This window comes from Chinchilla lanigera, unplaced genomic scaffold (assembly GCF_000276665.1).
Source record: "Chinchilla lanigera isolate Chin_1 unplaced genomic scaffold, ChiLan1.0 scaffold00023, whole genome shotgun sequence".
Classification (NCBI taxonomy): domain Eukaryota; kingdom Metazoa; phylum Chordata; class Mammalia; order Rodentia; family Chinchillidae; genus Chinchilla; species Chinchilla lanigera.
The window spans coordinates 20,026,492-20,052,659 of NW_004955424.1; positions in this window are offsets into that span (position 1 = coordinate 20,026,492).

Below are 26,168 nucleotides of genomic sequence, written 5' to 3' on the forward strand. Positions count from 1 at the left end.
AGAGTACCATCCACTGTGGAATAGTGCTCCTCACTTCCAGGTTTTCTCCTCGCCTACCCTTACTTGCTGTGCCTCCAGCTCCAAATTCTGAAACTTTCTTAACAATTCTCAGGCAGGGCCAAGCAAAGCCTCAGCACAGTTTCCCTCAGTCTGGAAGCCCCTTCCTCTAGATTCACCTCCTCCTCTTTTATCTCCTTTTTGTTCAAATACTATCTCCCCAGGGGCTTTCCTGACCTCACTGGCTGAAACAATAATCACCTTCCTTCCCTTGTTTCCTTTGCAGCACTTACCTGAAATCATGTGCTTTGTTCAACAGCTTATCTTCTCCCTCCAGCCCCTGTATAGATTCCTTGAGAGACGGGACCTTGCTTTTGGCCCCTGGCTCCTGGGTAAGTATTAGATGCTCCATATATATTTGTTAAATATAAGACTTGTTAAGAAATATAAGACTTGTTAAGAGAATTGCTAAGAAAGTGGAAATTCAAGGTCCTGAGAAGTTTGGGTAGAATCACCTCAGGGTAGTTTTCTACCTTTGTCTGTCACTATTTCTGCAGGAAGAAATGACCATTGTATCAGCCGCCCCTGCTGGGTGGGGGTACAGGAGAGGTGTGGGTTGTTTGAATTTCACTCTGAGGTCAGCTTCATGACTTATTTATTTATTCATACTCCACCTCATTTCACAAAGGATTCCATGTGGCTTACAGGAAACATACAGTGCATTAGCGAAATAGAAACACAGAATAAAATTAGGACAAGGGAGGGGTCATTAGAATAGATCGTCCCTCATGCATCTGTGATGTTTGGGTGGAGAGCATGTCTCTGGGTGTACTGGTAGCAAAAACCAGAAGACACAAACTTCCTGTGAAACTGGTTGAGGACACAAGAGGGAAAGTGGGACTGAGGCTGGCAGGAGGATGCGGCTGGGTTACTCTAGGGCTCTGCAGAGGGCTGGTGTGGTTGATTAGGCCTTGTATTTATTTTCTTTGGGTCCAGTAGTTTTGGGGGTAAAGAGAAAGACAGTGCTGGGAGGGAGACCTCCATTTGAAAATATAGTTCTACCTGTGACTACCTCTCCTGCTGTATCCAACTCTCCGTGCTGGACCTTAGCCAACCCATGTGAGGCACCCACCTTGGGAAAGCCAACCCGTGTTCCTCTTCTCATCTTCTTCCTGTGAGAGCCATATCACCCACACTCCACTTTCCAAATAAGCTGGTACGTTCAGTTGGTAACTGAATCTCAACCAGTTCAGTTTTGTTTTATTCCTTTGTATTTACATGTCTGACCTAAGCTTCAGCTTCAGCTGAGCTCCCCTCTCAGCCTTTATTTCGTTCATCATTTTGGAATGTGGCAGACAGTCAGAGTCCAATTCATTTCTTGATCTTTGTTACTGACAGGGGGGTCATTGTTCCAGGAGCAGAGTTACTCACCAGAGAGAGGCGAAGAGGCATATCTGGACAGGTCTACCTGGCAGTCAGTTGTCAGGCCGATGTGAGTGTGCTTTGTCTATGGGCTTCTGATGTATCTGTATGCTCGCTCTCTTAACACAGCTGCTACAGCAAAGGATGAGCAGACCAAGGTAATCCTAGCCCCTTAGAAGGCAAACTGAGTCTTTCCAGCCAAAGTATACCATAGTAGTTTGAACTCTATGTTAGCAGTTAATCCTACACATCACAGAAATCCTAAGATGTAAGCAAGATATAGTAAAACAAACAGAAGTGGGACTGGATAAAGGATTCCCCGATACACGGTGACCCCAAGGCATGTTAGAATGGTTTAAAATCATAAGTAATGAAAATAACCTGAGGCCCATGGATAGGAAAACAGATAAGCTGTGTGCATGCATGCAGTGGAATATAAAAACAACAAACTCAGCAATACAAAGAATGAACTACTAAAAAAAATGAGCTACTGCAACATGAGTGAATCTAAAATGCATGTTCAGTGCAAGGAGCCAGTCATAAAAATGATGCATGTTTCTATTCATATGATGTTCTAAAACCTGCAAAGCTAATTCATAGTGTGGAAGTCAGAACAGTGGTGCCTGTGGGTATGAGTTTAAATGGAGCGGAGATGAGAGAACTTGGGGAGTACTGGGAATCATGAATCTCTTCTTTGGGGTAGTGATTACACAGCTGAATATATCTGCTCAAACACATCAGATGGTACACTTGCTGTCTGTGTACATTTTACCACCCCATTAAAAGAATAGAATGAAGAAGTAATTGTTCATCTCAGAAGTTAATCCCAAGGTACTACTTAATTAAAACAGAGTTTCATCTACCTTTTGACTCCTGCAAGTGGTTTTCAGCACCAAAAAGCCTGCTTGGGTAGCTACGTCCTCCAAACCAAGCAGTATTGATTCCCGAAGGTGAAGAAATGCATCCATATCCAGAGGCTAGAAACTTCCTGGCACCTTTAAATCATGGTCATTTTCCAGGTAATGGGCCCGGCTGCACACCAGCCCTGCCTTCCTTCCTGTCATTCCAGCTTGAAAACCATTAAGATCCGGCCTCAGCCTCACAGCCCTGTGTATGAGGAGTGTGTACCGACAAGCTTTAGACCCAAAAACTAGCCTCAAAAACTGATCACCATCTGTAAGATACATAAACTCAGGCAGGGCACTAAATTGGAGCTTCAATTTACCAAAGATTCAATTTATCAAAGATAAATTTGTCAAAGATACCAGCTTTGAGAATTAAATGTGTTGACATGGAAGCGCTTAGTATAGTTCTAGCACAGTCGCTAAATGTACAGTTAATATCTGCTCCTTTGTCTTTCTGTTCATTAGCTGTAGCAGTTTAAATTGATCCTCCGCAGGTAACATTTCCCTAATTGGATCATGGAAAGCACACTTTTCCCAAAGGTGGGTTACGTTTCCTGGGTGCCTCTGAGTTTGGTGCTGGACCAACAGCTGGGATGCAGGGCCAAGGATGCAGCTACAAGGAGTGAGGGAAGACCAACACTGTTCTTTGTGCTAGAGCCTCCTGAGACAAAAGTGGGAAAACCAGTCAGTTTAGAAAGCTCACCTCAAAACTCATGAAACATTCAAACAACTGCTACTGTTAACAGTTTGTGTCTAGATGTCCCCCCAGTGCCTCATGCACTTTTAGATGGGGCTTTTTCAGAGGTAGCTGAATCTAGGCTTTGTGATTGATTCATGGTTTAATGCTAGGATTAAGAATGCTGGGACTAAGGGTGGGTGATTGCTGGATCAGTCCACTGATTAGATTGAAACCACCCTAATCCCAGCAGTCTGGATAAGAAGGGGCAGAAAGAAGCTTCTTTTTCTCTTTTGCTCTTGTTGCTTTTGCTGTCTTTCACTGCCATGAACTGATGCCCTTCTGCCATGTGCCACCCTGCTTTGGAACCAGCCAATTATGGACTGAAACCTCAATAAGCTGTGAGCTAAAAAACCTTTCCTCTCTTAACTTTGGGTGTCGGGTTTTTGTCTCAGCAACAAGAGAGAAGTAACTAAGACAGCTATGGAAGACCCAATGGGGAAAAAACAATTCTGATTTGGGGAAAAGATTTTTCCAGTAACAGAGAGGTTTTCTACTGAGGATGCAGCCCTTCAGGACTGCAGACAGAATGATGGAATCTGTGGTAACAACGAGGTTCATTGTTCAGCTCCTGTAGGCTTTCAAAACACTTGGTCCTGCAGCATGTGAGTCAGGCAGATCTTCATCTCCATGAGACTTCAGCCTGGCGGGGGAGCGGGAGGTGGGGGGGGGTCAAAGAACCACTCCTCTGCTCTGTCTTCTGCCCAGAATCCAGCTCCAGCTACATTTCTTGGAGAGGATGAACTGCTCTGTCCTCAGCTCTGTGCCAGCCAGAAGGATAATAAACAAACCACCCCCAAAGCTATAAGGGTAGAAGAGGCCCAAGAGGACAAGACTAAACAGAGAGTGAGGGCTTCAACCTCTTCACAAGAAAAAAGGTTCTTTTCAACCAAGATGCTACCGAAACCAAAGTTAGAAGATAAGGACAAGCATAGGAGAAGCCAACCCACTTCCTCCTGGACCTGGCTCATAACCAGGTCACAGAGAAGCCTGCGAATCTTTGCACTATAAGGAACACTGAAAGTTCTTCACTCCAGTCTCCCCTGCCAGCAAGATGCCTCTTATATGGGGCGATCTAGCCACTGCCGGACACTCACAGAGGAGGGGCACGGGCTGCCTCACAAAACTGCCCATCCTTATACCTCTCATCGATCGTCCTACGTTGTCCCCTACAGTGTGTAGAGTAAATAAGATCCCCTTCCTATGACGGTTCCATGAGGTGCCTCCTAATCTGACTTTTGTCTTTTCTTCCAGTGTACACTTTTATTAGTGCACATTAATTTAACAAAACACTGGGTTTCATTGTGGCATTTTCATATACACACACACACACACGCATGCAGCATATTTTGATCATGTCACCCCTTCTTACCCTCCCTCAACCCCTCCCTTCCCCCATCCCCTTCTTCTTTTCTGGTAGTCTCCCTTTTATGTTGTCTTTTTTCCCCCTATTTTTCACATATGAGGGAAAACGTGACACTTGTCTTTCTAAGTGTGGCTTATTACGTTTCACATGACGGTTTCCAGTTCTATCCATTTTCCCAAAAATGACACAATTTTGTTCTTCTTTATGGCTGAAATAATGCTCTACTGTGAATACAATTTGATTCTGATTCAGCCCAAATATCTTTAGTTCCTTCCACTGTCCCTAATATGCCATGATGTCCTCTTCATCCTGATTGTGTTTCTCTGGACATATTCTGTGTTGGCACTGTCCATCTATGGCAGATACTACCACTAGATAGCTCAGCAGACATTTGCAATTCTTTTTTCTTGGTCACCCCTGATGGAAAGAATAGAAAGCTAAATATTCCCTTTCCCAGACTTCCCTATACCTAGCAGTGGCCACAAGAACCAGCTCTAGCCAGTGTCACATAAGCAGAGCCCTAATGGGGGTTTTGCCCTTTAAATTAAAATAAAGATTCTACATAATCCCTTCACCCCTTTCTGTCCCCTCAAAAGTGAATCTGATGCCTGGAGCTGGGGCAGCCACTTATGACTATGAGGAGGTGCAGACTTGGTGCCACTAGATTTTCTATTTCATAGAAAAACTGAACCAAGCATTTTGTAGGGAAGTACCTTGAGACTCTATAAATATGCCATTTTCATCAGGAAATCCATTATTTATATCAGTATAAACTCAAAGACTCCTGTCTTATTAAGTGGATTATAATCTATTATTAGCATTATTTTGATGAAATTATCCCAGACTTGGCCAGTGGGAGCTCCCTGAGGCTGGCTTCTGTGTCATTTTGACATGTTCCTGTTATTCTTGGAGCTCTATTTGGCCTCATATATTTTGCCTGCTCTAACCCTAGAATTGGCATTTTTTCCAAAGTGCCCTGATTTCTCTGAGTAGAGAACAGGATTTACAAACCAGATAAGGATCATTCTGAGCTTTGCCCCCTAATCTCACTAAGCTGTACTCAGAGTCCCTAACCTGGGGGAGGAGCGCTTTCGGGGTGGGCCCTATCTGCAAACAGTGGCGGGGAGAAGCTGCCCAGAAAAGCCCGGGTAAGAGGGATGCAGGAGGCATCGAGATTCACAGCTATCGCTTCCAGGCTGAGGCTCGAATGGACCATCTGGCCCAGCAGGCACTTGCCATAACCTTGGCGTCCAGTCCTCTCTGCTGGGCACGGCCCCCTGCTGGGAGGCTTACAGTGAGCCAGCTCACAGTGTGGCAGAAGAAGACCCAGTGCCACAAGCAAAGAGACACAAATACGTCACAGGAAAGCAAGGAGGATTGAGGACCAGGTCTGGCCGTGAGTTCCCCTGCCACTTCCTCCGCAGGGGCTGCACAGGGCAGAGGGGAACTTGTCAGGTTGGTGCTTACCACCTGCCTGACTCTCCCCGGAGAAAGCTGCCTGAGAGACGACCTCGCAGGACACTGTGGGGGGACATGACGGGGGCCGAGGAAAGAACGCAGGCTCAGTGTGTGCAAACCGGCACTGCAGCTCTGCGCAGAGGGGCGGGGCTGCCGCGTGCTGTGGCGAGAGCGCGGGACAGCGTGGGCTTTGCTTTCTCCATGGTGGGCCTATGCGGGGCTCAATCCCTTAGACTGTCCTCAGACAGAAGGGCAGAGGTGGAAAGGGGGAGACAGGGGCCATAAGAAGGGGCAGAGACAAAGACACTCTGAGGCAGCAAGGCTGCCAGGGCAGAGGCTGGCCTATGGTGAGCTTTGTGTGCTCAGGAAAGGGCACAGAACTGAGTGAGACACACAGCCCGGTGAGCAAAGGTGACACTGCGCAAATTTAAAAAGGCCGCAGTCCCCTGCCAGAGTACACAGCTTGGCGGATAGAGCTCTGGCTCTATTTTACCCTCTTCTTTTCTCCTCGGCAGAGAATATTTGTGCACTGTACAACCCATATAACTGTCCATAGTGGCCCTGAGAGTTGACTGAATTATTACTGTGAACTCTAAATTTGCTGCTTTTCTTGGGTTGAGGAAACTATGCCCTAAAAATTCTACCTTTCCTTCTGAAGATTTTCCCAACTAACTTTGAGCTTGGCTCTGGGGCAAAGTATTCTGACAGCGGGAGGAGGAATCGTGTGCTCTCTTGGGGCCTTCCCTTGCAGAGAGGAGGTATAGCACAGTCCTCGCTTGTGATGGATAAACACCCACAGGTGGAGGCTCAGCTCCAGCACAGACCACACCCGAAGTCATACAGGGAGGGAGAATTGCCCCAGCCTTGGAATGAGGAAGAAGGTGGGAGATGGCATCCCTAAAGGCTGAGGGAGTCTGCCTCTCTCCAGATGTGGCACAGCTGATCTCTAGGGCACGGCTGTGGAGGGAGGTGCCTGCATTCCCCAGGCACAGGTCACACCCTCTGGGCAGGAATGGAGAGAGTCGCGCTGACTGTGGAGTCCGGGAGCTGCCTGGTGCTGTCAGGCAGGTCTCAGGGCCTTGGGGTGTTTCACTTTCCTTTTTCCCACTCCTCAGCTTTCCCTGATCTGAGCTGGTGGTTACTTTGGTTGTGCTGCCCCCCAGGACTGACTTAGGCAAGAAAAGACAGGAACCCCAGAGCCTGGCTTTCTATCACCTGCTTGAACCAGCAGGCCTAAACTGAGTCAGCACATGGATGAGAGAACACAGGCGAGGTGTATGTGTGTGTGTGTGTGTGTGTGTGTCCACACCCACGTGTGAGGGGTGATACAGATCTCCTGTGCTTCAAGGGTCTGCTCCTTAGAGTACCGTTCCTTGAACCTCTTGGGAACATGGCTCCCCGGGTGCGGTCACCCCATGGAGTCACCACCTCCTCTCACCTTTGTACGCTGTGGGTTGCAGGAGTGGAGTCACTCCTGAGGAAAGGCAGGGCTCAGATTTGGCATCTGCCCAGCTTTGACGTGAGAGCCCTAACAGAGGTTTACTGTGTGTCTGATCTTCAGCGTGGGGGTCAGTGGCTGAGGCCCAAATCTAGGCCCACTGAGGGCGCGTCCCAGAGGACCGCTCCTCATTGCCCCTGCCCCATCCCTGAAGGTTGTCCCTCACCTCCAACGGTCCTTCAGGGACCGGATCACTCCCCTTCTCGGTTCCCCAGCAACTCAAGCCCCTCTCATGCTGCTGCGTGACGAGGAAGCACAGACAGCCAGAGTCCTTTGGAGGAGAGAAGATGGCTCCCCTTTCCTGCTGACTGCCCTCTGCTGTTCCATAAACTGGGAAAGGGCGTGCCCGCCTGCCCCCTGCCCCCTAGAATCCTCCTTTTCCCTTGAGGGCTTCTCTGACCCAGTGCAGGTGCCCAGAGTCTCAGGCTGGCACCATATCCCATCAGCTCAAGTTGACTGGTTCTCCCCAGAGATGTGGCTGGGACTTGTGCACTGTCTTCAGGTTTTGCTCTTGGAGCGAACCTGAGATAAAGCCTTGGGCCAAGGTGTTAGAAAGGCAGCGTTCCACAAGTAATAGCAAAGAAGCGGGAGAGCAGGAAAGGAGCTGGAGGCACCAAAAGAGGTGCTTCCTCAGGGGAGGCCCCACGCCAGCCTGGTCCCTGAAAGCTCTGGATGGAAATGATGCCTTAGAGGTCATACCTTCCTGAGGCAAGGGAACTGCCTTGGTGATTTCATACTGCCATCGGTCATTAGCCACAGGTGGCCTTGGGGTCATGGTTGCAGTATTGCTGGTGCTTGCTGCCCCTGAAGGGTAAAGGTGGCTCCATGAGCCCAAGATCAGACCTCCTAAGAAGCCACAAATGCAAGTTGGTCAAAGTAAAGCTGTCAGCCAGGAGGAGATTTGGGAGAATCTGGCCAGGGCACCGTCAGACTACATGCAGGCAAAAGGGTGGCTGGAGCTCCTGGGGAGCCAGGGGCTGGGGCTGGCAGAAGACAAAGGGCTCTGACACTTCTGTAGATGTGACCATCAGATGGGAAGATCAGGTACAGGCCTCCCCCACACGCCCGCCCAATATCAAACCTTCAGTGGGACCAATGAGGTTTCATGGACTAGTCCGCCTTACTTCTGCAGAGTACTCATGTCCCCCCCCCCCCACTCCTCCCCTGCTTGTTCTTGCCTGGTTTTCTCATTCTGAGCTCCTACACCACTGGCCCTCCGAATCCTGCTAGGGCTGCTTGTAATTGCCTCGGGACAGTTGACCATTGTCATAAGCTCAAGCATTGAGATGGACTTGGACCTGATGCCCAGTTCAGCCACTTACCTGTTATGCAAACTTGAGCAAATTACTTAACTTCTTTGAAACCCACTTTTCTCTGTAAAATACCATGATAGCAGTACCCACTTCAAGGGTACTGTGGGAACTAAAACGGATAATTCATATGAAGTACTTAGCAATGTGTCTGGTGTGGTCTGTGCTCCATAAAAGCCAGTTATCGTCTTGAAATGATCATCCTTGTTTCGTGTGCAGATGGGATCTCCACACTACGCCGCAGTTCTCTCGGGCAGGCACCAGCTGCAGTACCTTATGCACCTAAGTAGGTGCCCAAATATGTGGGGGAGGATTGCACACAGAAAAACCTGTACAAGAAGACAGCGGATCTGGGCCCCTGTTGGTTTCACAGCAAAGCCCCTCACACTGGCACTTCTTCCTTGATGCCTCAGCAAAGCACTATCAGGAACAAGTGCGCTGGCACCGGCCTGCCTTCTTGCTCTGCCAGCACCAAAAGCCTCCTTTGAGAAGACCCTGCCGGTGGGAGAGCTTGTCTCAAGAAGGGAATACAGGGCCATAGGAAGAGGCGCTGGAAAGGAGGCTGGAAGGCTGCCTAGCAGGGAGGACAGGGAGCAAGGCCCTGCGAGTTCTGCTCCCCTGGACACCTGGCGGGCTGGTCAGGGAGCAGCCAAGGCTGACTGCATTTCCAGGCCAGTGCGGTGACTTGGACGTTACTCAGTTCTGGGCGTGGTCACTCTCCCTTCTCTGTGAGTCGTCTTATTAGAGTCTCCGCAGTCCCCAGCCTGGCTTCCAGGCTTAAAGCCTTTGTCTGTCACTCTTTCCACTGATGGGAAGAAAGAGGCTGCCCGATGCACAAGTTGCCACCTCGCCCAAGTAGGATGACAAATCATCCCTTCACCCTTAGCTACTGCTCCGTGAGGGACAGAAGGGTGGGGTAGGAGTCAGCCTCACAGGTGCTCAGGCCCAGGGAGGAGGAGGATGCAACACTGCTTGCATCTGCCTGAGAAGTAACAGCACCCAGTCTGGAGATCGAGGTGCTGGAGACCGTGTTTGAGTAGTTTAAGGTGGGCGGGGAGTGAGAGTATGGTGACAGCAGGAATGTTGGGCTCCTCAGGCCATTCTGGTCATCCTTACAAACCCTGGGAATGTTAGGACCTGCCTACAGGGCTAGCCTGGGCGCGATGAACCACAGCTGCCTACCAGATGGTACACATACACTCGGTGTGAGAACTACAAATAGCACAGTCGCACACACACACTTTTCACACATGCACACAGCACCAATGCCCACGACAGAGCATGAAAAAGGTCACAAGTACCTTCTTTTATCTTCCAAGCTCTTAAAAAATCAAATGATTCATGGGTTCTTTCTATGTCCCGATCTTATCTAACCTGTACAAGCTCATCCTACAGCTTCCGGCCAGGATGGTGCTGGGACTCAGGCTGACACAGCTTGCAGGAATAGTGGGAAGTTACAACTGTGGAGAAGACAGCAGGAGGTAAATGAGCCACATCATCTCGGGTCATAGAGAGCTTGAGCATCATATGGAGATTACAGAGCGCTCTCTCTGTAAGAGAGAAATGTGCTTAGAACATGCTGATGCGATATTGTGCATAAGGGGCAGCCGAGCTCTGTGTGACATGATCCTCATGGTGGCCTCAGTGTCCTCCACACCCGTGGCGTCTCCTGAGGGCACATATGCTGCTGAGACAGTGGCCACCCCTGCACTTTCCATGATGGCAGAGACGTCCAGTGAGGACCTGACCTGTCTGTCTGATGCTAGCTCAACAGTGCTTCCCTGGCCAGTAGCCACAAGGACAAGGACCCTGCCAAGTGCTCGTGGGCAGAGGGGCCTGGGCTCCCTCTCTCTCCTTGCTCCACAGGAGGCCAGGCCTCTAACTAAAGCAGTAGTTTCCTCAAAAAAGAGAGGAAGAACCCACTATCAGCCAAGAGCCATCTCTTAACCCCACACTGAGACTCCCCACTCTGAAGAATGCAGTTGCGAGGACTAGAACTGCACAAAGCAAAGTACAAACAGTGCTAGCACCACCCATCACCACACCCAGAGTCCTAGCTCATTGCTGTCATCCCAAGACGCAGAGCATGACGGGTGACAAAGTCCAACCAGTTGACAGAGCCCAAAAAGAAATCATTCCTCATGGGGTATTCATCTCCAAGGCCTCCAGGAAGTTTCTCAGAACTGCTCATTAGACTCCTGATCTAGTAGTGTGCAGTGTTCGGCATTTCCAGGCCACTTGGAGACCAGGCTTGGAGTGGACACAACATTGTAGGTGACATCTCAGCCACAGCCTGGAGTGGCTCAAACTACAGTGGTCATTTTCCTCACTCTGGTGGAGAAGGCAGCAGTGGAACAACTGAGTGTGGCCACACAAATGCCCAGCATGGGGACTTCAAAGATTCAAGCACTGAGATGCAAAGTACACAGGGGATGTGTGGCTGAAGGTGAACCCGAGGGCAGGGCATTGGTAGAGATCATCTCCTTCACCTTGCTCAGGACATTTATTCATTCACTGAGCTATCACTTATTGAATTCCCTCTGGAGAAATAGTGCAATGACACAGCACCGTTCTCAAAGAGCTCGCAGTTCCCGAGGTCACCAGACACCCACAGTGAGTGTTACAGGACAGCGCCATATAATATGTGTAAGTCAGGGGCTCTCTGGACCTGAAATCCTACTGCTGAAAATCAGCCATGCTGAAGAAAAACCTTCTGAATATAGTGCCAGTGTAGGCTGGAGTAGATCTCTCAACCTTGGCTCTGTGTTAGAGTCACCTGGGAAGCTTTGAAACTGTTAACCACTGGGCCACATGTCAGGCCACAGAAATCAGAACTTCTGCTGAAGGTCGCAGCCATCAGCATGTTTTGAAGTTCTCTGGATGATTCCAGTGTGAAGTGCAACCGAGAACCACTGACCACATAGTCCCAGCCTCCCTCATGGGGCCCTCTTCCAGGAAGTTCCCCTTGATGAGAGACTTTTTGATTGAGGAGTTCAGTAAGAGACCATCAGGATGCAGACTGACTGGAGAACTAATGGACTAACACCAAAAGAGCTTTCAAATGTTTTATGTTAGTGTACTTATAACTCAGGGACCAGCCCACTACCAGCATCTCTAACTTCTCCAGGCCTTGATTGTCACCATGAACACAGAGAGAGCTTGTGGTGTCCTTCACTCACATCTCAAACCCAGAATCAGCTCTTCTGGAATTGAATGACAGCTGATAACATCTCTCCTTTAGGGGAAACTTTCTATTTCCACCCCAAAGGCCCTAACCTAACCCTGTAGTCCCAATAAGGCAACCATCATACTTTCTAGAGCATTTTCCAGCAGGAAATGTGTGAGACATGGACTTTCATTGGTGTTAGGGTGGGAGAGGGGTAACGATTAAAAATGTCATAGAACCAGTAGTCACTCCATGGAAAATAGCACACAAAAGCCTATCAGAACACCATGCACGTAGTGAGTGCCACACATTCACACACACACACATACACACACATCACTTAACGCACACACAGATTTTGCCAGCAGGCAGCAACATCCAAGATGAACCCAAGAATAACTCCCTTTAATTTCCAAAAGCTCAGCAATGTGTGTTATCGCTTGGTTTGGATGGGATAGACTTGGGACATGAATGAGGCATTGCAAGGGGAGAAGCCACATAGACAGATAGTTCTATAGGTTGTTCTGGGGTTGAAGAGGTCTAGGTGGTGAAATAAACCCCTGGTTGCTGTTGAGATGACTCAGGTAGAAAGTGTAGGTAGAAGGGGAGCCGAGGTTGGGAGCAAATCCTGAGTTGTCCAAGGTGGAGGAGATCGTTTCAGAGAGGGGTGGTATCTTAGTTAATTTTCTCTCATTGCTGAGACAAAATACCTGATGCTCAGTATTAAGGAGGGAAAGGTTTATTTAGCTCACAGTTTGTGAAGTTTCAGTCCATACTCAGCTGGCTCCAAAGCAGGGTGGCACATGGCAGAGGGCAACTGTTCATGGCAGTGGACAATAGCAAAGGCAGCAAGAGCAAAAAGGGTGGAGTGGTTGCAAGCAGCCTCTTTCTCTCCCTTACATATGCAAACTATCTGCCCGAGGGCGGTTGTAGCACTCACACCCATAATCCCAGCACTGGACTATGGATCAATCATATATCTAGAAGCCTGCCCCATGACTACATGAGGAAGTGGGGGGTCATCCAGACACAAACCATAACAGGTGGTGAAAAGGGAATAGATCCAAGAGAGAGGATGATCCAGAAATGAGCTGAGGTCCTGGAGGACAGAGTGATCAGGACAGAAACATGACCGCTGGACCAGGCAACAGGGCGGTCACTAGAGACCTTGACAAGGGCCAGTTCAGTGGTGTGTTGAAGACAGAGGCCACAGCAGTGGGTGCAGAAGTCATTCGAGAATTTTGGCTGTGATGGAGAGCAGTTTAGTATAGTAAGGTAGACATAAAGAAGAGAGGAATTTTAAGGTTTATTTTTATGCAGATGGCAATAATCTGGGAGATAGCAGGAGGTTACAAAGAAGTAGAAAGGAGAAAGAGGGAATGCCCCAAGAGTGAAGTCTTTGGAAGATGGGGGAATCTTCACATAGAATAAGGGAATTGGCTTTGGAAAGACAGATATTTAATTACATCTTGTGTGCTGCAGGAAGTAAGTTGACGTTTATTCAACTTAGCTGGAAGAGAAAATGCATCTTGGTTCTTCTCCCTAGGTGCTTTGCATTGTGGGGAAAGAGCTGTCTTTAACAGCAAGAGTCCTGGCAGTAGAAAGTAAGCAACTCTAACTCCCTGGCCTGAGCTAATCAGAATTTCAAAAGGCATATTTAGATATACTGCATTATATCAGAAATGGCTATGCGTGAAGTGTGGGCTGCTTATACTATCTAGGTCATATTTATTAAAACAGAAATCTGAGCTCTCTTTCATCCATAGATGAAAGCAAGTATTAGCAGACAACAGCACGAGTACAAAGGAACATTCTGTCAGTGTGGCCTCGAAATCACACAGAGTTTGAGAAAAAGCACAGCAAGTGTCCCAAACAGCACAAGCAAAGCCAAAGCAGCAACACTTTGCTGTATTTCTGTCCAACTCACCAAGTAAGGATCTGGTAGTTATTACCCCACCGACAGAAGGAAGAGCTAGAATCCTCAGGAGGTAAGTGACTATTAGTTATAAAAATTTATTGAAGTCTTCCTTGGACATAGTCCCTTGGGATTACTGTGTTGTATCTCTGAAAATGACCTATTAGTGGTAAAACCAGTCTTCTACAGAAAAAGTTATTTGGATTTTTATAATCATATATTCCTTCTCCAAAATTGGTGAATATCTGGGTGTGGTGGCACATTCCTCTAATCCCAGCACTTGGGAGGCTGAGGCAGGAGGATCATTTCAAATTTAAGACCACCCTGGGCTACAAAGTGAGCTCAAGGCCAGCCTGAACTGCATGGAAAGACACTATATCAAAAAGACAAAAACAACAGCAACCAAAAAAATTGATGAAGATATACCCAAAACGATAGAAAAATATCCAGAGGAAAAACCCACTATTTTAGCCAAAACTTGAGTGCCCACAAGAGTGGGTGCAAATGTACTTTAAATAAATAAAGGACGGGAGAGATCTCCTTGGCTCTGAGGAAAGAGAGAAAAATGTTTTGGATCTTGCTTTGCAGGGTAATCTCAGCTCAAGTCCCTTCTTCTGTGTGGACTTCCTTCAACATGGACACATTAGATCCTTGTCGTAATTTCACAGTCTGTCTTTCCAGAGTTTCTGTTCTCTGGACATTGGTTACTACCCTTTGTTCCTCCTCCCTAAAGAAGGTTCTTCCTCTTCTCTCACTGCCTCTGCCCTGACTCTCCATCATCACTTTTCTGTGCTTTTGAGCTGAACAAAATTTGTCCACTCTCAGCTGGGGAAGCAAGGACTTGCTGATCAGTGGGGCCGCAAGCTCTGTTTGTCTTTGCCTTTAGACTCCGTGTCCTCCAAAATGCAAAGTAGAGAGACAGTCCAGAGAAGGCAGTGGACAACTGGTCTGCTTCACTCTGGACCGCTTCCCTCAGGTCATGCCTCTCTGTGGCCCCAGGCAGCTGGCAGACTACTTGAATTTTTGGCACCACTCAGGCCCCTGGAGGGTGGGAGGAGTGGGGACATCTGGGAGGGGCCCTCAGCTGAAGTCCAGAAGGAGTTGAGAGTCTGCCAGCAAACCCTAGAGGGTGACTCACTGGGAACCAACTTTGCAGAGAAGATGATGAGTAGGAACCTGGCCAACAGAGGCAAGAGGATGCATTTTTTTTGTTTGATTTTATTTTGTTTTTTTTGAACAAGGTCTCACTATGTAGTTTAGGTTGGCCTGAAACTCACTATGCAGTCCTTGCTGGCATCAAACTCATAGTGATCCTCATGCCTCCCACGTACTGGGATTACAGGTACATGCCACTACACCCTGCAAGAGGATGCTTTTGATGCATTGTAAAACCAAGGTGGCATAGCTCTCTAGTCAGCATTTCTCCCACTTTGCGCTGAGAGATCTCCTAATCCAGTTCCTGCCAGCACACCAGCTCTGCGCCTGTAGGGTGCTCCCTCCTAAGAGGGCTCCATTCCTTCCACCCGCTACCCCCACTGATCTCAACCACAACCAAGGGAGCAAGGGAACTCAGTGGATATCTTGAGGATACACCGTGACCACAAAGACAGGGCTGTGCTTGTGGTTTTGAATGTCGGCCCAATGGTGAGGATGCATGTAATCCTGAGTACGCAGAAATTCACTCATGGTTGAATGTGGGACAGATTAAAAACTCTGTCATGTATTTCTAGGAAACACTGATACCCTCTCCTTGGGAGTTATTATTAGACCAGAGATGTCACAGGAGGGGCAGCTCAGCCGTGCTCACAACCTCAGCTTTATCCCCACAGGCTGGGCTCTGGGTACCACCAGCGCCCACACTGACCACTGTGCCAGTCTACAAAAGAGGCCTGGCTGCCTCTGCCTGCAGTGTCTGGCGGCACTTGGGCAGGGCACCGGCTCCAAATCGCCAGCATCAGCCATACTTGAAATGTGATAGCACTGCTCAGCACTCTGCACCAGCTGGTCTCTTGCAGAGAGAGTTGGATAGATGAAAAGCCCAGAAGGTTTTTCTAGCCAAGAACATCTAAAGAGTGTTGCTTTATGTCACCTGGTGCACAGTATGCAGGTCATAAATTCTATATGAGGAATGCTGCTAGTCCCCACTTTTGGTGACTTCTCCCAAAGGCCAGGGACTCACATGTTGAACCACAAGGGCAGGATAGTGTCCCTGGTCTGCAATATTCCCATGGCCTCTGAGGAAGGAGTAGATGCTGCTCTGTGTTCTTACTCCTGAAGGGGGATCCAGGGAGGTAGAAGGCCTTTTGTAGACCAAGAGGAGGCATCAGTAAGAACGCTGCCATCTTTGAAACAGATGCACCCCACCTCTGCCTGGAGGCCACATGATGTGGCTTATTTACTGCCAGAGCCACGTGGAGGCAGGGTGAAGGCAAGAAAAAGGAAAGCTGTGTGCACCCATGTGCATTTTAAAAAATTATTAATTATTTAAGAACATTAGAGTTTTAAATGCTAAAAAATTGAAAAGTATGTTAAAATGCGCATTATTTTAGGTTAAAATATTTTATTTATACTCCAACTCAATTATAAATTGAATTTATAATTTTAGTTGAGCTACATTAAAAATTATTTAAGATTGTCATATATTAAAAAGAAATGATCAAACATGACAATTCTTTCCAGTGAAGAGGAGATAAGCAGAGAAACAGATTAGGGAAATACGATCGGTGAATTTGCTTCCACCATTTGCATGGTGTCTCCTTCTGCTTTAGGTTCCAATATGGCTGTGTCTAGCATTGATCTTTATTTTAAATCTTGATATTTTGTTCATCATCATTTTACATTAATTTTGATTATTAAAGAATCATGGCATTAAAATATTACTTATCTTGATTACTGAGGCTTCTGGTTTCCCTTTAATTGTTTATTGCTTTACCACAGCAGGCCAGAGCTGAACCTTGCCCTCTGAATTACTTCCTAGATGGCCGTATCTTTATTCAGATCCTCACCATCATCCTCAATGCCTACATGAAGGAGCAGCGGTCCCTCCGAGACCTTGTTTCCGTATTACTTTTTCTCCATTCAAAGCTCTAATCCCCAGAAGCAGTTGCAATAATTCTCAGTAACCCCCAGCAGTCGTCCTCTGTCCTTTGGCTAGACAGAGTGTACACAGGTAGTTCTCTTAATGCCCTGCAAGGCCCTGAAGAACACACTCAGCCTGCTCAGGGGTGCTGATGGGGTCACGTTCTGATAAGGCTGATGGGAAGACAGTGGCAGCAACAGTGTGAGAACTTAACACCTACTCCTTCCAACCCCTTTCTGACCCAGCCTATTCCTCGTCCAGAGGCCACTGGGGGAGAAGGGGCCTGATAGTGACTCTTCATTTCCCCAGCTGACGCCCCGCACTCCCAACACACACCAGATGTTTTACAGTTGGAGAAGAGAAGTGGGTGGTTGTTTCCTTTGTAAGGAGCCACAGCATGAATGTATTTTTCCACATGCTGATTCATGTGACTGTTGGTGTCCTAGACTTCTGCACATGGTTCCAACTCCTTTGCTGACGTGGGGGTGGGTGTGGAGAAGCAACTTTGACCTAGCAATTTAAGCTCCTCCATGACTTGGTTTCCCTGTAACCGAGAATACTTAACTCCCTTCTGCAGGCAGGGCACAGACTCCGTGACCTCTCATAGCCTCCTCTAACCCCACAATTCCATCTGGCTATTATTAGCATCATCTGGACAGAGCTTCAGGGTGACATGATGCTTCTGGGTATGCAGAACAAAATGAAAATATCACCAAACCAGCTCACCAAACCACTTCTGTCTTTTTGGTGCCACTCAACACCACTAAGGCTATTTCTCTGAGAATTTCTTTGTCTTAAATATTTCTGTTTATTGTCCTCAGCCTGTTCATTTCCTTAGCCTTTGCCTCATGTTTTCCATTTTGGCTAAATTCCACTTATATGAAGGCAGCAAAGCCTGATCCTGGCTGATCCCTGCTCCCATGCGCAACATGTAGAGCACAGCTGGTAGGAGCCCGGACCTTGCAATCAGAGGCAACTGGGGGAATCTTAGTCCCAGCGTCCACTAGCTAGATAGGCATTTGGGCAGTCTACCTAGCCAGGCTTTGGGACACAGATTCCTCTTGTATAAAATGGGATGCTAATATGTGATTCAGAGAATACTGAAGATTCAGGAGATCAAATATAGGGCACAGTGTTTAACATTGAGTAAAGTAAAAAAAAAAGCTCTTGAATGCATCAGTGAACATTTGCATGATAAAAAATAACCGTATGTGAAGTGTATGGATGCATTCTTGTTCATAAATCCAAATAATATAAAAGTCTACAGAGTAAAAACTGAAAGACTCTTTTCATTGACTGCCTTTCCCCTTCCCCTACTTTCTCAGCATTAATAGCAGTGTTGTTCTTTCTTTATGTGACTCTCTTTTTTTAAGAGAAGAAGCTCATTATCTGATATGTGCATACAGTCGTGAGATGCATAACAAAGTTCTAGTCAACAGGGGACCACGTGGGCGATGGTGGTCTCACAGATTATTTTGTCTAGTGACGTCAGAACCACCTTGGTTTCAGCAAGACATAATAAGTTTGCACAATGACAAAATCACCCAGTGATGGATTTCTCAGAGAATTCCACATAGAATGATGTGAGTGTATAGACACAAACCACCGCCCAAAATTAGAAAATGAGTCCCTTCTTCATCCCTGTCACTTTATATCTGCTCCTGGAGGTGAGCACTCCAAGGAATCTGAATAGAGATTCTTCTCAGCTTTATCCTATTCATTTACATATATATCATATGCACACATAGACGTACATATGCATACATCTTTTAAAATATTTAAAAATATGTAATTTAGAAATCTTTTATATCATGGAATTAAATTATATTTTCCATTCTGAGACTGTCTTTGTTTGCTTAGCCACATGTTTTAGACATCTTTCCATGGCCCTACACATAGATCTAGCAAAATAGTATTGCATAATAATATATGCACTGCAATTTACTTCTATGGGTAGATGTTTAGGTTACTTCTGAGTTTTCACTGTTACATAAATAAACACTTCTACCTTCTGCAGGCCAAAGACCAGGTAGTGTCTTTGCTGTCTTCCATGTGAGAAGCTGTCCCTGTGTGGCTTGGAGATGATCATCCTTTTATTGTGTCAGGGAATCCCTTTCTGAGTCTGAGCAAGGACTTCTTTAAGGCCAAGGGCAAACATATCCTTGCACCATCAACCAATCCCAAAGCCGTACTCACCACTGCTACCAAGGTCCAGTTCCTCTGAAGCCAGACAGAAGGGCTGGAACTCAGATGATTTAAATGTTCTGCAGTCAGAAATCAGAAAGAGGCAGATGATCTGAGGAAGCTGGCTTTCAGCTGGGTTGGCTTTCTTGAAAGACTGGCCAAGGAATTGTGATAGACAATTTGTACGTCTCAGGTATCTGAAGATTTTACACATGAGTAAGCGTACATTTTAAGTGTGAGTCATTGCCCAGGCACACAGACTACAAATCGCAAAAAAGATGCCTTTCATTCACTTGAGGGAAATGCCAAATGTTAGCAGATGGTAGAGCTGTGTGCTCTTGTGGGCCTGCCATAAAGATTTGTTGAAATGAGTGCATGCAGTTAGCTGATGGACTCAAAGATGTTTTAGCTTCATCTTGGCTTTCTTTATAAGTTTACCTTATCACTTCTTCTCAGAAACAAAGAACTGTTAAGGAAATGGCCATTATACATGGAATGCCATATCCATTTCAGCCAGAGACTCCTTCCCAAGTTGGGGTAAATAGTTTCAGCACATTAATTTGAATATGATTTTACTATTGTTTGGGGGATGTTTCTGCGTTCATGCACCATCAAGCTTACGGATGGCTCAGAGAAAGCGCCGTCTTAATGATTGAAACAATCATTAAGTATGTACGGATCCACGTTGCACGCTCAGCACTGCACCACGCTTGAGAGACACGCAGAGTCTGTCCAGTAGAAGCTCATCATCCCGTTGAGAAGATACATCATTCACATCAGAAATCACTGATGATTTAGGTTTTGCACTGTAGTGCTGTATCAGTCAGGGTTCCAGTCAGGGAGATAGGAATCATGGTAGATGTTTTAAACATAGCATTATGGAAAGGAAAGTAGTTGCAAATGTGTTGAAAAAGTTGAAAAAAACAAACAAACAAAAAAAAAAAATAAAGAAAGGTGAATAGTAACACCAGGAGGGCTGTGGGCCACAGGAGCATGCTGTTGGAGCCTGGGCATCCTTGCTGCTACTCTACTGGCGGTGCTCTTGTAGCTACTGAAGGTGCTATTAGAGCCGTGCCAGGTGCAGACATGCTGAGGACAGAGTTACTAAGGGGATTCAGCATTTGGTACAGATGTCATGAGAAGAAGGGATCTCTCCTTTATTGGCTCACATGATGGGAGAATGCAAGGAATTCACTGGCTTCAGAAATGCACAGGTTCAAGGTCCTGAGTGATATTGTGAGGGCTCTGTCTCCTCAGTTTCCTGGCTTTACATTTCTTGTTGACTTCATACTCAGACAGAAATACTAGTTCTCCACGGGGTCCCATCTTCCCAGTAGGCTGAGCTCACCAGGAAGGGTGTTTTTATGACATCTGGCAAGTCCTATACTGCTGAAGGGTGGGCCTGGGGATTTGTCAGCTGCCTCACCCTACCACAGGGAGAGGAGCGGACAGCGACAGTAGCACAGTGGGTAGATGTTATCATTAAAAGAGGGTAGAAAAGTAGGTGGAGCAAGCAAAAACCGTAGCTACCAGTCTTTTTTCAGAACCACAACACAGCACAGACATGGGCTCTGCTCCCAAGGACCTTATTCTGGCTGAAGTATGAAGAAGCTTCAAAATCATGTGTAGATTGACTTTTTTGAGCTATACTGTTTGTGGCATGTAAAGATTCTCAGTCTAAGGCGGTAATGGTGAAACTTTTAGGGATTTAATGTCCAAACTGCAACCCAAAATCCACTTATTTATCACAAAGTATCAATGCTGCAATTAAACTTGAATACTGAGGTTTAGTTTAGAAAAAGCAACTCATATATTAACATCTTTTGCTTCAAAGAAAACCACAATAACAGAGTTCTCAGCGATACAACAGCTTTTTATTGAAAGGTAAAAGTTTGCATTTGGTGTGCTTTTCCACAATTAATGCGATCTTTGGTGTTGTATGCATGCTGATAATTTGTCAAACCTTGGCTCATTCTTCATTAGTTTGAGAGCAACACATGCAGCACTCAGGTCATCTGTCAGCCTATTTTTTTGTGTGTCACATTCGATATTGTTCAAAGCAGCAAACAGCTGCTCACAAGCATAAGATGATCTGGACAAGGTAAGAAAAGCAATCCCAAGTGCGTTCATTGACTTAAAATTATTTGGCAGAGAATTCTACACCTTAAGGTTTTCATTTTCAGAACTACCAACTGGGCTGTCCTTTGTCCCCCTTCACACTCTATCTTCTCTCTCTCAAGTGTTGGACCCATGTCATAGAATTTATTTTTCCAATAAAGCTTTCTTGAAATTCCAATTGCTCCATTTCCAGATTTCCAAATATCTAACCATTGTAAGCAGGAAAGACCAAGTTCTTCAAATATGGCTTTATCTGGAGAAATAATAAAGCACAAAGTTGTCTCTCTATCTTCAGGAGCTATAAAAATCTCTTACTAAAATTCTCCTTTGGAGCTGCTACAGTGCTAGAAAATTCCTTGTAGATTTCCTGATGGTTTGTAGGATTATCTGCAAATGTAGAATTTTCTAAATGCAGTTTTAGATTTGGAAAGTATTTCAACTGCCCACTTTCAAGGTCGGGGGCAAATTGGCTCGCATGCCAACAGAGAAGGCTCTGTGTGCCTTAGGTTCATCACTGGTGGTCAAAAGGCATATGCCCATGCTAGCTGGTGTGATCTGAGCACACAGGGCATCCTCTGCATGTGAGGAGAGATCGAGAGCTACTGGACACAGGAGAGGTGACCTGGTCAAGAGCCATAAATACACAATGACAAATATAGGATGCCCGGAGGAAGTTCCAGGGTATCAGTCAGAGTCCTAGATGGAAGATGGTACACCCAAAAAAGGTGTGCATGAAAGACTTTAATGAGAGAGTTGTTTATAGAAAAGTAGGCATAGTTAAAGGAACCACAAAGATGATGAAGCACGCAGGAGCTAGCAATAGTGGGAAGCCATGATCGCTTCTAACTTTGCAGAGGGTGAAGGAAGGGAATTGCTTTACTAGACCCCAGGGAGAGCTCAGAAGAGGGGCAGTTTTGCAGAAACTATGGGCACAAGGATCCCAGTCACTTCCAGAGCCTTGGCCAACCAAGGAGGAAGGAGGAAAACAAATAGACCACTCCCTTCTTCTCTTACCCTTTGGTCTCCTGCAGACTACAGTGAATCCTAATAGCCAAATGCACCTGAAAGCAGAGTGGAGCAGAAAAGTGTAAAAAGTGGACGTGGGATGGAGGTGGATATGCAGCAAGGCGGCATCTGTTTGTGACATCCCAAGTGAGCCCCTCAGTCCCCATCTACAATACCAGCTGCACTGATTGGCTGAAATGACCTTAAGAAGGGACAGAACTTGGCAAAGGAACTGAACCAAATATCCAGGAGGCAGGCCCTAAAATTGTTTTCAGGGACGGTAGCCTGCTTCCAGTTCCACTTAGGAATTAGAAAACAGGTAGTTGACCCAGCAGAAACCTTGATTAATGTCTACAGTTAAACTTTCCTGCAAGGGAGGGAGGGTGATTTTGCAAAGTATAAAGGAGCTAGACATACATTGGTAAAGATTTCCAATCCCCTAGATATAACCGTGGCCACGCCCTTCTGAGAGGGGAGGTCCATTACTCTGAGCACATTATGGCCACGAAGACATATTTTTCTTAGGGTAACAGTGAACACAATTTTGTCAATAAACCATAAAAGAAAATGAAGAAGTTAGGTATAATGAAGATTTGTTATCAGCCGGTATACCAATGGTTTTCAAACCATATGTATGTGATGTGTATGTGTGTGTTTGCCATCAGATTTTGATTATTATGTACAGTTTACTTTTGGTAAAACTCAGGTTGCCTCTTATTAAAGGGCTACTTGGAAGATAAAGCATTTGTCAAGGGGATTTTCCAATATTGCATCAATTTAAACATGATTTATTGCAAGTAAGTGGTGAAGGCATGATATAATAGCAATCTGGAGCCAAATAAATTTTTTTAATTTTCTGAAACATAGGAAAATAGTATAGGCCAGAATAACATAGTGGTCAAGAATTCAGACTCTGGTGCCAGACTTCCTGGGTTCAAGTCCTGGCTCTTAGAAGCTATGGGATCATAAAAGAAATCCCTCATGTGTACAATAGCACTACAATTACCTGACAGTTGAACAAAAACTGTAATATTTTTTTGGGGGGAGTGCATAATAGAATTGAATCCAGGGAAGGCCAAGTGACATTCAAGCCCTTTTTAAAAGTTTATTTTGAAACAGGGTCTCATTAAGTTGCTGAGGCTGGCCTCAAAGTTGTGAACCTCCTTCCTTAGCCTTCCTGTAGCTGGGATTAGAGGTGTGCACCACTGCACGTATTTAACCCTGTTAGCTCAGCATTTTCTAAGCTTAGTCCACGAAGCTAAATAAATAAAAATCACTTGATACTCATTAACATCTCTTCCCCAAGACACACTGGAAAAACCAGTATCTACTGGTAATGAGAAATTCTAGGAGCAGGGCCAGAGGAGCCTGCACTTTGCCCAGCATGCCATGGGTGGGCACTGTGGCTATAGCACTTTGGTGAGAGCAGTTAGAGGGAGGGGGGTCTGGGCCAACAGATGTAAACTGCAAAGGGCAGATAAAGGCTGGGGGCAGAGACACCCCAGAGAAGGATGAAGGTTCTGGAGAAAAGTTGACAGGCAACCTAGAAAAAGACTGGGGTAGTAATAAAACCAGTGGAATGCACCATTTTTCGTTCTTAGAAAACCTCCAAAAAGAGAAGCCCTAATTATCTAACTGGCTGGCTGTGAAATGCAACAAAGACCACAGAAAACCATCAGCACTCCTGAGCCTCTGAGCAGGCATCAGAAGACACACAAAAAAGAAGCAAGAGTCAGTTCTCTCCCTATCCAGTGCTGGGGATCGAAGCCAGGGCCTCATGCATGACAGGAAAGCGCTCTACCACTAGGCTACACCCTTGTGCCTCTTGAACAGGCTGCCCCTTGAGCTACTGCAAGTAGCCAGAGAGGGGCTGCAGGCCGGGCCCATAGCCTCATGTTCTACAGCACCACCTTCCCTAAACCCCCTGAAAACCGAGACTAGAGATCGCACTTACATCTGATTCATTTCTGTCTGCTTCATGCTCCCAGCTAAACCTCCCCACAGCAGGGCGTGGGAGACAGGAGGGCGCTTGCCCAGCCCAGCACTTATGTTGGAGACACCCTGGGCTCGCAGTCATAAGGGAATGAATGCTGGGCTCAGTAACTCCACCCCTCTGCCTCAGACCGGGTCTGAGGGAAGAGACTTGTGAATGCATGTGTAATTGTACGTAAATCAATTCACTGTGTCTGGAATTTAAGTGCTCAAGAGATGTTACTATTTTTTCTTCTATACGTATAACAAAAAATGTAAGATATGCACAAATGCTTTTAGTATTAGTTCTTTAGAGGAATGTTTCTTACCTCCTGCCTGGAGCTTTCCTTGCCCTTCAGGCCTGTAGCAATCTTGGGGTTTCCTCAGCTTAGAAAAAGAGTCAGCCAGGGACAAAGAGGCCCCCAAACACCGTCATTCATTCTCTTGCAGAAACAGTCAGACTCAGCATAATTATTTCACTTTGCTTGTCCCTTGCCAAGACTTTCGGCTGAGAAGCCTGGGGGAACCCGTCTGACAACAAGGGCTCTGCCCACGAGGGCACTAACTGCTTCTGGAGAAGGCTTCTTTCAGGGCTCTTCTAGCTCCTTGCAAGGGGCCCCCAGGGAAAAGATCCCATCTGGATCTACAGCGGCTTCAGAGACTTTGAACCTACCCCAAGCTGGAAGAGACCTCAGGCAGTCCGAGGTTACAGATGAGATAATCTGAGGAACCTGACAGGGATGAGCGTCTCAGTACAGTTTAAGCACATTACATTCATCCAGAGCCCTCTGGGAAGCACACATCTTACTAATGAAGAAACTGAGGCTGAAGGAGGTTAAGGACTGGTAAGTGGGTGGCATAGCAATTTGACAGAAGCTGTCAGACTCCAGGGCACATCCTTTTCTGACACTATTCTGCTTTTCCAAGAGCTCACTGAGGCCATAGTGATAGATATGATAGATAGCTCTCCCCAGCTATCTTCTTATCCTCCGCTACTGCATGCAACCTGGGAGCTGGGGTCAGTAGTGTTTAAACAAGAGATTGCAGGCACCTCATTCACTACCATGCCTGGCACATAGTAGGCATTCATTATGTGCTAGGTTCTCCCCAGCTCCCATTGCTTCTGAGCAGCAGGACTTCACTCCAGAGGACAATGCAGATCCATCCTTTGTCCACGCCTTCTTTGATGGGAGTGTGGCTGTTGCGGGGAGGCGGAGGAGAGAAACAGTCACTTCTCCAATCCTCTAACAACTCCTGGAGCACCTGCTCTGTGTCTGGCTCTCTGTCCAGACGCTGGAGATAGAGGGCCACAAGCAATGGGCTCATTTCCAAAGAGCCTGGGAGGATCAGGGTGGTCTGAGAAGGCTTCCTGGGAGACAGCGCCTGAGCTGATCTCTGACTGGACAGTGAGCGAGGAGGGATCAGCATGTGCAAACATAAAGTGGTGGAATAAACAAAATAAACAAGAAGCTGTGAAAAAGAAGAGCCCTGGTTCGTGACAAGACCAACTGCGGTGATTCTGGCTAAACACCCCAGTGGTACCAGACAGCCCCCACACAAGGGATTATGTCTGATCCTCGATGTCAGTAGTGCTGAGGGCGAGAAACACTGGGCTTGGTCAACAAATATAAAAACACTGATAGTGAAAGCTTCATAGCAGAGTAGCAGCACGTGAGTAGATACAGAGCTGGACAGAACATTTAGGAATAATATAAACATACACAGGAATTTAGAATATGATAAAAGTGGTACTGTGTTTGCGAATGCAGCGATTATTCAGTAGGGGGTGTTGATATTCCTGGTAGTGCTCATCCAGAAAAAGTTAAGCTGGAGCCGTACTTTCTTCCGCATACCGGAATAAATTCCGAATGGATTAAACATGTATGTGTAAGCAATAAAGCCACAAAACTACCAAGAGAAAATGGGGAATTCTTTTACGATCTTAGCGTGGGAAAGTTCTTGTTAATTATGATTCAAAGACTACAAACTATAAAATAACAAGTTGATAAATTTAGCTAATGAAAGTTTTAAAAAAATG